General features: G+C 35.9%; 1 long non-coding RNA gene across 1 annotated transcript in view; it reads left to right on the top strand.

The window, feature by feature from the left end:
- The window catches only part of LOC148215917 (uncharacterized), a 34,966-nt gene extending 25,896 nt beyond the window's left edge, over positions 1 to 9,070 (top strand). The window contains exon 3 of the long non-coding RNA XR_015796420.1: positions 7,103 to 9,070. This is a non-coding gene — a long non-coding RNA (uncharacterized LOC148215917). The remainder of the gene's footprint in view (positions 1 to 7,102) is intronic.
- The last annotated feature ends 3,571 nt before the right edge of the window (positions 9,071 to 12,641 follow it).

The raw sequence follows: 12,641 nt of genomic DNA on the forward strand, positions 1-12,641 counted from the left end.
CAAAAAGGCACACAAATCTCCAATGGCAGTATGAAACCAGCCTTTTTATGAAACCCAGTTAACAAAGCTCTTAACGCTATAATCATTTACCTCACAAACAGCTAAAGTTTCCAGGATGTGCTGCTGAAATGCAAAAATTGGATGTTAATTACACATTTGGGATATACTAAGATATTCAATAATGCTAGAATTTGTATCTCATGTGCAGGATTGCATGATAATACATGGAAAGTGATTTGAATGCTCGTACTAAATAAATGTCAAATAATGTATGATTATTATATTTATAAACCAAACTTAACTGCAAGTTCTTGAAACAAAATTGTTCCATAGGTTTGCAAAATGTATCCTGCATTGACATATACACATACAAATGGCTTTTTAAAATAAAGAGTCTCTCCTTTGCATAAGTTTTGGTCCTTTCCACAATACTCTTAATTTTCTAACTGCATCCCCCACTGCATGTATAATTAAAGACAAGCCAGATTAGGTTGATTAGCATAAATTATAATCCATTTTACTAATTTGTGAGGGCATATCCCTGTAAGGGGTAACAGATACATTAGAAGGCTCATTAGGCCAAAATTATGTTTGCTAATTAATCTTAGCAGTCATTAAATCCTCTTATGAAGGGACCTTTTTGTGTAATAAATGCTGCAGGTATAATTCATGAAATTACTGGGCTAGCTATAATTTTTCAAAATTTAAAGGTTATGCAAGAAGTTTTATCTTGAAAAACATTTTTTGTGGAATTCCAAAGATTCTACAGTCATTTGTTCTCTTCATTCTGCTGTCAAACACCAGGATTCAAACTGCATCCAAGGCAACCTTTGTCTTGAGAGCAAAAACTGAATAGTAACTTTGGATTTAACAATGAAATAGCTGCAAACAACAGCAGAACAAGATTAGGGTCTCACGTTGCAACAAACCAAAATGTGATTTGATGGTTTTGACTTCCTATGTTTTCCTAACCCTGCCATTGTGTAAACTCAGTCAATGGTAAGTTTATACAACATAGTTTACTCAATAAATGGTAGTTTAACTGCATCTTAACAGAGAAGTAAGCAACCTGTGATATTCCAGATGTTGCTGGGCTACAATTTCCAGTACTGCTTACCATTTGCTACCTGGGCAGCACTGTGAGTTGCTTACTTTGATTTAGCATAATGTGTGAGTTGTAATGTGTTAGTGCTGCTTTGCGAAAGCTAGAACAAAGCTTTTGCAGTGCAGTTCTGAATGCATCAGGAATTGCATTAAAATATGAGAAATTGGGTACAATACATATCAACTGTTGGTTTTTTTTGTTTTTGTTTTTTAGGTTGTAAAGTGTATGTTCAGTCTTACATAACAGTTGGTACAATCGGAGGAATTCCTCTGGATGTTTGTGTCACTATTCTTCTATTAAATCAAAATTAGCCTTTCCATACATGAAAGGATGTTTTAAGGTCCATTCCTGTGTGTTTATATTTAAATGTATATAACTGGTGGAAGTAATTTTTAAAATAAATATTCAAATATTTCCTAGTCTAAATTTCATCCTATGGGAGATTCTTATTATATATAAAACGGTCCCAGGCTGTTTTGGTAGCCAGCCAGAATGTTTGAGTTGCTGTTTCAAAATATGATCTTACTGTGCTTAGAAAACACTGAGTGGAGTCATTCTTAAGGAAGACTGCCAATGTGAGAATTGTCTAATGGGCAGTACCATAAATTCCTGTAATTACAAAAACTTTTAGTTTATAAGACTAAAACTTAGTCATAAGTAAACTTAGTTGATATGATGCATCAACTAAGAATACATTAACATGTTATTAGGGCCTCATGTGCTAGATGTGAGCATTGCCTGGATTGTATGAAATATGAAAAGAGACAAAAGCAGAGATTGTTTAATCCTATTTTAATGCTGCATAATATTGAATAGAGGTGTAACTCTATGTCAGTTTAGTTCATTTAGTCAGGCCAAACCTCTAGCAACTGTGTAGACAGATGTCTGCCATCTTGACATGTTGCTGGCAACAATCCTTAGTTCTTCCTAAGACATTCTAGTGTTTTCCTTGATCTTGTCTGTCCACCTTATCCATAGTGTTTCTCTTCTTCCCTCAATCTTCCCTAGCATAAATGTTTTTTATAGTCCATCATATGCTTGCATTACATGCCAAAATATGTGAGTTTCTGCTTTGCTGATCATCACCTCAAGGAAGCAGTCAATCTTTATTTCATCCAAGAGCAATTGATTGGTTCTTCTTGCAATCTACGGTACTTTTAGTAGCTGTCTCCAGATCTACAATTCAAAAGTATTTATCTTCTTTCTCTGACTCTTTCTTAGTGCCCAGTTTCCACAGCCGTTCATTAATATGGAAAAAAATGTTGCTTTAACTGTTAAGACCTTTCTTGCTATAGAAGTATCTTTGTTCTTCATGATCTTGTCTATATTTATCATTGTCATCCTCGCTAGAATTAATTTCCTTTTTACTTTTGCAGCACACTTTATCTATTCTTAAGCCTAAGAAAACAAACTATCTACTACCTCATTTCTTTGTCATCAACTGTGAGTTAATGGAGCATGCAGGCTGACATTACTTTTGTCTTCTTAATGTTTAAAAATCACCCATTTTCCTCTTTCCCTTTTTACTTTAATAATGAACGTCATATTTATTTTTCAGCTAAAAAAGTGGTGTTTTCTGCACGTTTCAGACTGTTAATGTTTCAGCCTCTAAATTTGATTCCAATCCTCCCATACTTGTTATATATTTGCTGGTCAACTTAAACAGATAAGGAGAAAATAGACATCCTCGTTTTATTCCCTTTCATACTCTAGCTACTGTATTTCTCCAAACTCATGTCATATTATTCCTCAGAAGAACAATTAGGGGTTTTACAACACCCATTAGTTTTAATATATTCCATGATCCATACAATCGAAGGTCTTGCTGTAGACAATAAAACAAAGGTAAACTTTTAAACAATTTCTTTAGCTATCTGATCTCATGTCCCTCTACTTTTTCTGAAATACAATTGTTTATCCACATTTCTGTGTCCATATATAACTTTATTCTATAGGATGTGCATGTGCGTGTGTGACATTTTTCTTCCTGCTGGCTGAGTTAAGGGGTTAAGGATGTTTGCACTTTAAACACCTCTACTGCAGTTTCAGGTTGTTTCAAGTGGAGTCACATATAAGCCTTAATAAATAAATGACATACGTGAATAAATGTCAACCTCAAGATGTGTGTTTTTTAAAAATAGCTTGCTAGATATTTTAGTGCATTTCATTCTACCAAGAGGATAAGGAAATAAGTTGGTTGCTGACTTGAGTACTTCTCCCTTAGACAATGTGTACTTCAATTTTTACATTTTGATTTCTGAGATTTTTCAAATAATTATATTTACTATATCTTGTAACGAGAAATTTGGTAAATTGTACACACATAAAATGATATCACACATTGTGTTAGGCTGCAAATCTTGGTTTACAAACCACTATAGCTGCATCCCCCTTATAGGCTAAGCAACATCAAACCATATTTGCATTAGCATGATTGAGAATGTAGCCCATAAGCGTACTAGCTGTGTGTATGAAAGCTCTTACCACACAGAAGAAAACAACCATAGACTTTTACCTGAATGCATTGACAGTGGGAACAAAGGTAATGGATGTGATCCAAATTTTTCTTCCCACAGAATAGCTGTGTGGGGGAGCAGATATTATGTATGTTTTCAGAGTCAGGAGTGGTGCAATCCACTATAATTGGTAGTATGATATCCTACTGATAACTAAAGTAAACCTAATCAAGATTAATGATAAAGACTGAATCAACTGCTAGCAACTATTTCAAATTAAACCAGAATTATAACTTAAGAAATGTGTACAGCAAGAAAAATGCCTACTGTTGCTACACATATAATGGAGGTTACATCTCATGCAATTCTCCACTGTGTTCAAAAGTGAAAAAATGAGCTTTCAACCACATACAAAATAAAAAATTGCTCTATGAGCCAAGGAGAAAATTATCTATCTATCTATCTATCTATCTATCTATCTATCTATCTATCTATCTATCTATCTCCCTGAACCTTAAAGCTTTCAAAAGTTGTCAGTCATTTTTAAGTTCTTTCATATGTTATTTTTGATATTATAAATTTCTGTTGCAGCTGGAATATACCAATTTTTTTCTGCTTCAAGATTTTGCTTTAATTTGTAATTTGTTGAAATGTTCAGTGCTTCAAATGGAGAATTTCCACATTTTAAAAAATAGTTTAAATGATTTTATAAGGAGTGTAAGGTGTGGTAAACTCAGTGCTTAATGTCTCATATACATGCACATAATATATATGCACACAAACATATACAACAAACATAGGCTATGTTAGAGAGTACTGAGATTGGGTAGAAAACTGAAATCTAATAAGAAAATAGCTAGCTGGAAAAAAAGTACCTTACAATCTTGTACTAATAATAACAAAGTTATTTGAAGGTTACTGCAACAATTTTAACATGCGTAATTCTTTTTCAGTAATGCTCTGGCTAATAAATACTTTATGTTAGCTTCCCCCAACCTTGTGCGTTTCAGATGTTTTGTAAGTGCAGCTCCCAGAATTCCAAGCTAACAGGAATCATAGAATGTAGTGGGATCCTAAACAGTGATTGTCCGCTTGAAATATTTTGGATGGACCAAACATGCAACGAATGAAGCAACATTTGTGTACAGTATAAGCAAAGGACAAATTTCATGCATATCTTCTCCTTATTTAGATTAATGTTACTTTGTAGTCAGCAAAATAAATCTAAAGCTTGAATGCTGCTAGGTTAAAAGATACAGTTAGATTATGATTTTTTACACTAAGCATGTCCACAGTTGGACAATGGGATGGTACAACAGATAGCTAGCATATCCTCTCAGCTGGGAAAGATAGGGATTTGTTCTCCTTCAGGTAATATCATGCCCACTTGCCATGCCATATGTCTGAGTAATTTTCTCTTCATTTCATATATCAAGATGCAACTTCAACAAATGATATTTTCCCAGCATCACTCCTAAATAAAGGAAAAGGGAAATAACAGGTTTTTTTTATCTATCCCGTAATAATGCAATTAAGGCTCTTAATGATAATGGGCATAGCTTAAGGAAAAAGATATATAATTTGATTTTATTACAGACATAATGTGTTTTAACATCTTTTATCCATTCTGACTGTGTGTCAATCCTGGCTGAGCCCAGTAAGAATGGAAAAGTTCCATTGTATTAGTTCCTAACTAATAATTAGGAATGCACCAAATCTTTCTTAACAAAATAAGCCCTTAGAATTCAAGTTTCTGCATAATTGGTCTTGAATAAGGATAGTAAACATATAAAATGCAACATCCACATCTTTGATTTTCCACTTTGAACAACTCTGTACTCAGGTATCTAGCAATTTAGTTGTCTTAAATTCAGCCTATAGATTGAACAAATGAAGGGATCCTTTGTTGGCCATAATTCTTATAGGAGCAATGACTATTTAGCCAACATTTTGCTTTTCCTGCTGCAGCACATTTTTTTTTAATGCCTTCAATTGTGTCCTATTCTTGGAGACTGCCTGGACAAGTCCTTGCAGTTTTCTTGGCAAGGTTTTTCAGAAGTGGTTTGCCATTGCCTCCTTCCTAGGGCTGAGAGAAAGTGACTGGCCAAGGTCACCCAGCTTGGTGGACATATAATAGCAAACTAATAAGAAACTGTTGAGGTTTTCCCCATTGTTTCATTCCTGCTCAATTTTTATACAATCGTTTACTGTAAGTAGCACAGGAGCAGGAGCAGCAACCTTCTTCCCCCCCCCCGCCAACAATGAGCAGTTTTTAAAGAAGTTACTCCATTTCAGTATTGTTACCCTCTGAACAAATCCTTCAGCAACATAATTATAACATCATGTTAAATTTGTCTCATTGTATAATTACAGTGCAAAGTGTATTTATAAAACTAATTTGGTCAGACTTTAGTTTTATTTTATGTTTGCCATGAATTTGAAGATGTTTTGCAAAATATTCTGGGTAAAGTCTATTATGTTAGGCCTTTTCTCATAGTTTATGTGTATGTTCCAGTGCACGTGTGACTGGCGCACTTGTTTCAGAAAAAGTAATTCAGTCTAATCTAAACTGGTTGCCTGAATCACTGTTTTGTTCCCAGTGTACATTTTGGAAAACCCTAGGGCATATATTCAGTACATTCTGAGAATAAAAAGATAATTATGGGTCTAAAGTGAATATGATATGAATGTAAATTTCAGTGTTAAAAACAAATGACCTGTGAATTGACTGAAATAAATGTCAAAACATATCCATGAGAAAGGGTTCCTACAAACTTTTCTTAGATAGGGAATTTCACATTCATTACATTTTTACATGGAATGGAATGAATTGACTTAAATTATGTGATATGAGTTCTGGTTCTTTAAGCAGGCTGAGTATGGTTACAGATGAGTCATCAATTATGTATAATTGTAAACTGACAAAATTGAAAGATCATTTACCCAGTCTGGCATCATCATTTGCATGTAATCTTCATATTGTTATTGTTCAGTCGTTAAGTCGTGTCCGACTCTTCGTGACCCCATGAACCATATTGCGCCAGGCCTTCCTGTCCTTCGCTGCCTCCCTGAGTTTCCTCAGTTTCATGCTCATTACTTCAGTGATGCTATCTAACCATCTCATCCTCTGCTGTCCCCTTCTCCTTTTGCCTTCAATCTTTCCCAGCATCGGGGTCTTTTCCAAAGAGTCTTTTCTTCGCATTAGGCGACCAAAGTATCTGAGCTGCAGACAAATTTGTGTGTGTGTGTGTGTTTGTGTGTGTATGAATGCATATGTTAATCACTGTTACACAGCATCACAAAATAACACATGCAAAAAGCAAGATTTCCTATCATGTGAGACCCTGCAGATGTAGACCCTATAGTTGTGTGTAGGCTGGGATCTGTGTACTGTATAAGAACTGATATATGCATAGAAACCAAGGCAAGGTCTGTCACTGTAATTCCAATGTCATTTTGATGCAGTTTGTTTCCTGTGTTTGATTTGTGAACAGGGCTTTTGTCTCCTGCAGGCTTACTTGTAAATTGTTTTTAATTACAGTGGGAAAACAAAATAGAACCTGCCAACTGGTTATGCTGAAAACTTGTTTTGAAGAACAAGTGGCTATTTAAAATGAGGCTTGAAAATCCAAAGAAATTAATGTCTGGTGCCAGCGTGATTTCAGAGATCTAAAGGAACTAAATGAAAGACAAACGTGCTCCCAAATCCAAAAGTCGGAATGTGTTGCTGGAGCTACAGGACTACAGGAAGGAATTAAGCCAACAAAGGTAGCACTGTTAAAAGACTTGCTCTTAGACAGAAACGGTGGGAAGAGGAAGAAAGTCCCCAAGTTTACAAGCTGCAGGAAGTCTGACATATGATGGTAACAGATTTTTCACTTCCTATTTCTGAGCTGTGTGAAGCACAAGCAAAAAAGCTTTATTTTTTCAGTAATAATATATTCTCCCATCACTTATATGTATTTGCTGTAGGTGTGTGTGAGATGGGAGGAGGGGAGAGCAAGAAGAGAATTCTTGCTGTAAAAACAATCTAATGCTTCTCTGAGCTTATAGTGCATTTAAGAAAACTATGTCATTGGTCCTTTCCCTTTTTTGATTTGCCCTACAGTCCTTAAGGTGTTTTGTTGAAGCTCTATGAATTTCAGCGGAATATAGAAGGTCTCTGTTTCTGCACCTGGGTGTGCATGTGCATTTTTATATGCGTGCACCCTACTTCTGAGCAGTGAGATATTTAGGGGGTGCTAGAGTTCAGGGTTTATAGAAGCAGCTCACTGGAGATCTTTACACTCTCTATAATAACATTCACAGCATATACATAGGCATTGTCAGACATGAATCCAGATGTGCTCACAAAGTAAATTAAGCCCACTGGGGATCAGCGATGCCACCACTGGATGCTTATCCTGGTTTAAATCTTATATAAATTAAACTTCTGTGGCTGTCATTGCAGAAGTGGATTATAACCATGGGGTGGTACGGGATGGCCTGAGTATTCAATGCAGGAGACATCTAGCTCATTCCACCTCCCAGCTGCTGTAATCCAGCCATGGCGGGGGAATGGTCTGGCTGTATCAAGGCTTGTCGTGTGGAGGGAGCATATGCTACCATGGCAGGCAGATGGGGGCTTGCCATTTACTTTGTTTTACCGTCTCTTTTTGGTGGGGGAAGGATTTGTTTTTTGGTTGGAAACAACAGGGGCAGGGTGATATTGGCTGATAGCTGAGCACTGACTGGCAGAGAGATCTCTGTGCTCATCTATTAGCTAATAAATGGCAGTATCCTGGCAACTGAAATTGCTCAAGTCCTGCTGGCTTCCAGCTGTTTGATGATAGGACTTGGGGGATAGAAAAGTTAATCCCAGAACATCAACATTGGAAGCAGCCAGTCTAGCTAATGGGCTTCATAGGTACTTATGGTACAGGGATAGGAAAGAGGAGAAAAATTTTAAAGGACATATAAGAAGAAGCTTGATAAAAGTATGGAACCTTACAAGAAAAATAATTAGTCCAACAATCTCACCACTAGCCTCTCCTGTTGGTGAAGATAACAGAACTAGCAGAGATGGCAAAATTAACTTGTTTGATTAGAGAAAGGTCAATAAATACATTTATTAGTGACTGGAAGCCCCTTATGGACTTTTTTGCTGAAAAAAGAGAAAAATGTAGTTGTGATTTATGGGTTTGAAGATTAAAAAGGGTAGTCTATACCTTAGAGAGAGAGAATAAAACAGAAATGTATCTATAACCACGGTCAAGATCAGAAGCCCCTTTCCTTTCCTTTCCTTTCCTTTCCTTTCCTTTCCTTTCCTTTCCTTTCCTTTCCTTTCCTTTCCTTTCCTTTCCTTTCCTTTCCTTTCCTTTCCTTTCCTTTCCTTTCCTTTCCTTTCCTTTCCTTTTTTCCATATTTCTTTACTTTCTTACTACTTTATTCTTCTTTAATTCAAAATTTGTAATGTTTGTAATTCTGTTGAAAAACTTCTTCAATAAAAATTATTTTAAGTAATGAGAGAGGGCTTCTAAGAAAAATTACTGAATTTGAAATCCTCATGTAGAATCAAGACCAGGACATATATATAAACTGTTACACAGATGTGACATAGGAGACAGAACAAATAAAAAAATTGTATGATAAAATGGATGCAAAACATTAAAGAAACAGTCACAGCACAACAATGGAAAGAACTATGGAACAAATCTAAAATTTATCCCAAGTTACATCTTAAGACAAAACTGGAATAAAATGTTATATAGATGGTGTACAACTCTGTCAATAATTGCCAAGATAAACAAATCATATAGTAATAAATTTTGGAAATATAATGAGACAGAAGGAACATCTTACTATATGTAGTAGAAATGTTAAAAAAAAAAAAAAACCCTCAAAAGTACTGGAAAGAAATACATAGCACCATTCAGAGAATTTTAGCACAACACTGGAAAAGAGATATGTTACTGAAGATAATAGAATGGGAACTTAAACTTGAAAAACATGCAGTAATAGCAAAATTAACAGCATATATTCACAAAAAAAGCCTAACCAAATTTAAGCAAGAATGGCTTCCATTCTTACTATATATTATGCAGAAAAGCAAATAATTGGATTTAGAGTGTGGTTTTTAAGGGGAAAAAAGACTGACTAAAGAATTGAAAGCAGAAACACAAAACATTTTAAAAGTCTATTAATATAGTCGCAATACAACAAAGGGGAAGTTAGAAAGTAATATTTATAATATTTTTAGTAGTTTTTCTTCTTTTGTATTCTTAAATAATAAATAGTGGAGATCTTGGCATTTAGCTCAGAGATTCAAATCCTTATATTGTTAACTAATTTAATGTACTTTGTTTTTTATGGTTAATTTCTCATCAACGATATACTGAGCACTAACTGTACAATCTGGGTAATTCCTCTGTACACTTATAGATGCTATATTTCTGTTTCAATTCTTTTCCTTTTTATGTCCTCTTTCCTTTTGCTTGCTGGTTCACTCTTTTTTTTTTCCTTCCTCTTTTTTTTTTAATATCAATAAATTCATTTTAAAAAAGAAAAAGAAAGGCTAGTTCTCTGGAGGTGAGAGTTGATTGCATTAACTTTCCAAGCAGTTGCTGTCCCACATCAGATTTATAGAAAAAATCATTGAGCTTTTTACCGAGAACAAAATCAGTTTTCTGTCACCAGTTTAAACACAGAGTGAATAAAAGGATAGGTTCCTATCTCTTTTTCTCTGGGTTAATCACTTATGTTAATTGGCTGTCTTTCCATTCATAATAAGCACTACCTTGAAACATTAGAACTAATAGTTAAATGGAAAGATACAATAATGGTTATGTCTGGCACATTTTAACCAGTACACAATACAGTAAGTGCCCTTTTATCCCAAGCCTGCTCACACTATTCTATGCAAGCTAGGATCTCCCATCTAGAGACTATCTTGAAGGCCAACATATTGTGGCCTTCATCCTATCTACTACAGAAGCACATCACATTGTAATCCTGTGTTACAGATCCTACTTGCAGAATAAACATTCAAACACCTCTAAAGTACTACTTTACTTGGCATCTGTTTGCTTTCACTGGACTAGTATAAACCACTGTCTGTCAGGTATTTATAGTGTAAATCCCATATTTGGCTAGAATGCACATAAAATGTGTTGTTCATCAGCATGTTACCCAAATAAAGCTATTGTATGAACATACAATTAATAGATAAACATGTTGTATAAAAAAAGTGTTCTGATGTTACTAGATGTTGCATTTCTGTTTCTTGGCATTTCTTCCATAAAAGAAGGATGAATGACTTCACCCAGATGGTGTTTCCACCACAGATTTTAAATTAACTGTCCAATTAATTGGGATGTCTTTTCAGTAAAATTTAAAAGATCCATCATCAATTAATATAACCCATCCTACCCCAACTCCCATAATTTCCAGATAGCATGGCCAATGTTGGGTGGGGATGATGGGAGTTGTAATATGTAACTTCTAGAGGGTATCAGATTGGTGATTAATTGGTGAGCCTGCAAGGAGCTATCTGCACTTATGTAGTTCAGGCTCTCCTCCTTCCAGAGCTGTAGTGCAAAGCACACCAGCTGTTTTTTTCTACCACCACGCTCAACCTTTTGCACATTTACCTATTAGCTAATTCCATAGATTTTAAAGGATATACTCCAGGGTGCATTTGAACCTAAAGGTTAAAATGCTATTGTCCTATCTGTGAACGGGTAGAAAATTAAACTAGTATAGACTGTGCTGCCCCCATTGCCAATGCCTTGCAGCCAGAGAACAGTATCAACCGTCTTTCCTGCACCTTCTCAACATCAGCAGCACTGCTGGTTGGCAGTGGTTTTAACAGGTAGCTAGACCACAGGTTTAACCATCAAGTTAGGATCCATTCCCCTGTTTAACACCTCTCCCAGCATAAGGATCAGCTACCAGGCTGAGAGAGATGGCAGAAAAAAGGGTAAAAGAGGCTGTTTACCCATCAGTTCTCTTGATGGAGAAAGAAAAGAGACTTGGAGGCCTGGATTTTATTTATATATAAGCCACAGAATGTACCTGCCATTCCATTTTCAGAGACACTGAAACAGTTGACAGATGCTGGGGAAGGAAGATGTGCAAACCATCCCTTTCTCTTCATCTGCTTAGTTCTGCAGTCCTCTCCACTGCCTCTACTGGTTCCTTGCTCTTTGAGCTGATCTGGATCTCCAGGCTTGGAGTTGGCCCAGAGATCTGGTGTCCCACATGAAAGAACTGGACTCTCCTGCATCCCAAAGCAGAATGGCCCTGAAAGACAGGGCCTCAGAATCAAAGAGAAGGGAAAATGCCTACAACAGCCTCAAGCAGCTAATAGGTATAGGACTGATCCCACCCCCTAGGGATCACCTGCCAGCACCACTGAGAAAATGGTTGGTGAAGCCCAATCAGATTGTATCGATGGCAAAATGTCCTGGCCTTGTTGGCTGGTTAAGGAGGGGAAATACCAGAATAGCTGACAACAGCTAGTATGTAAATAAAATTATAGTGCTTTAGTTAAGCATTTCTTTCACACTTGTTTCATTTAAAGAACTCATAGCACAGAGGGAGGCAACATGCAGCCCTTATCCCTTTCTCTTCTACACCTGAGAGCCCCTCTGCCCATTCCTGATGAAAATCCACAGAAGCTTCCTGTTTTGGGGGTGGGGGGACATGCAACACACAAAAGCTACATTGAGGGCCCTTAATTAAGCTTTTCTCATGTATGTGGCAGCTTCATCCATTTTTCCTCACTGTCTTGCCTACTGGGGTGTTCAGCTACCCTTTCCCCAAGTGTTAAGTGAAGCCCTTCATCATTAGAAGGTTGCTCATCTTTGTCTTAGCAATTTAGACTGATTCTAAACAATTTAGAAATTGCTTATATATATAATTTTTATTAAGAATTTGATTATAATAGTAAAATCTAATACAAACTAAACTGAAAGAAAAGATAATAGAAAGAAGGAGTAAAAAGTGGAAGAAGAAAGAGAAGAAAGAGAAAAGTAAGACTATAATAAAGAGAAAAGAAATATATAAAGTGATTTCCAACCTTCATTACAATAAGTATAAAC

Source organism: Python bivittatus, unplaced genomic scaffold, assembly GCF_059951505.1.
Source record: "Python bivittatus isolate LINGU-HERP-01145 unplaced genomic scaffold, Pbiv_v1 ctg000330_np1212, whole genome shotgun sequence".
Classification (NCBI taxonomy): domain Eukaryota; kingdom Metazoa; phylum Chordata; class Lepidosauria; order Squamata; family Pythonidae; genus Python; species Python bivittatus.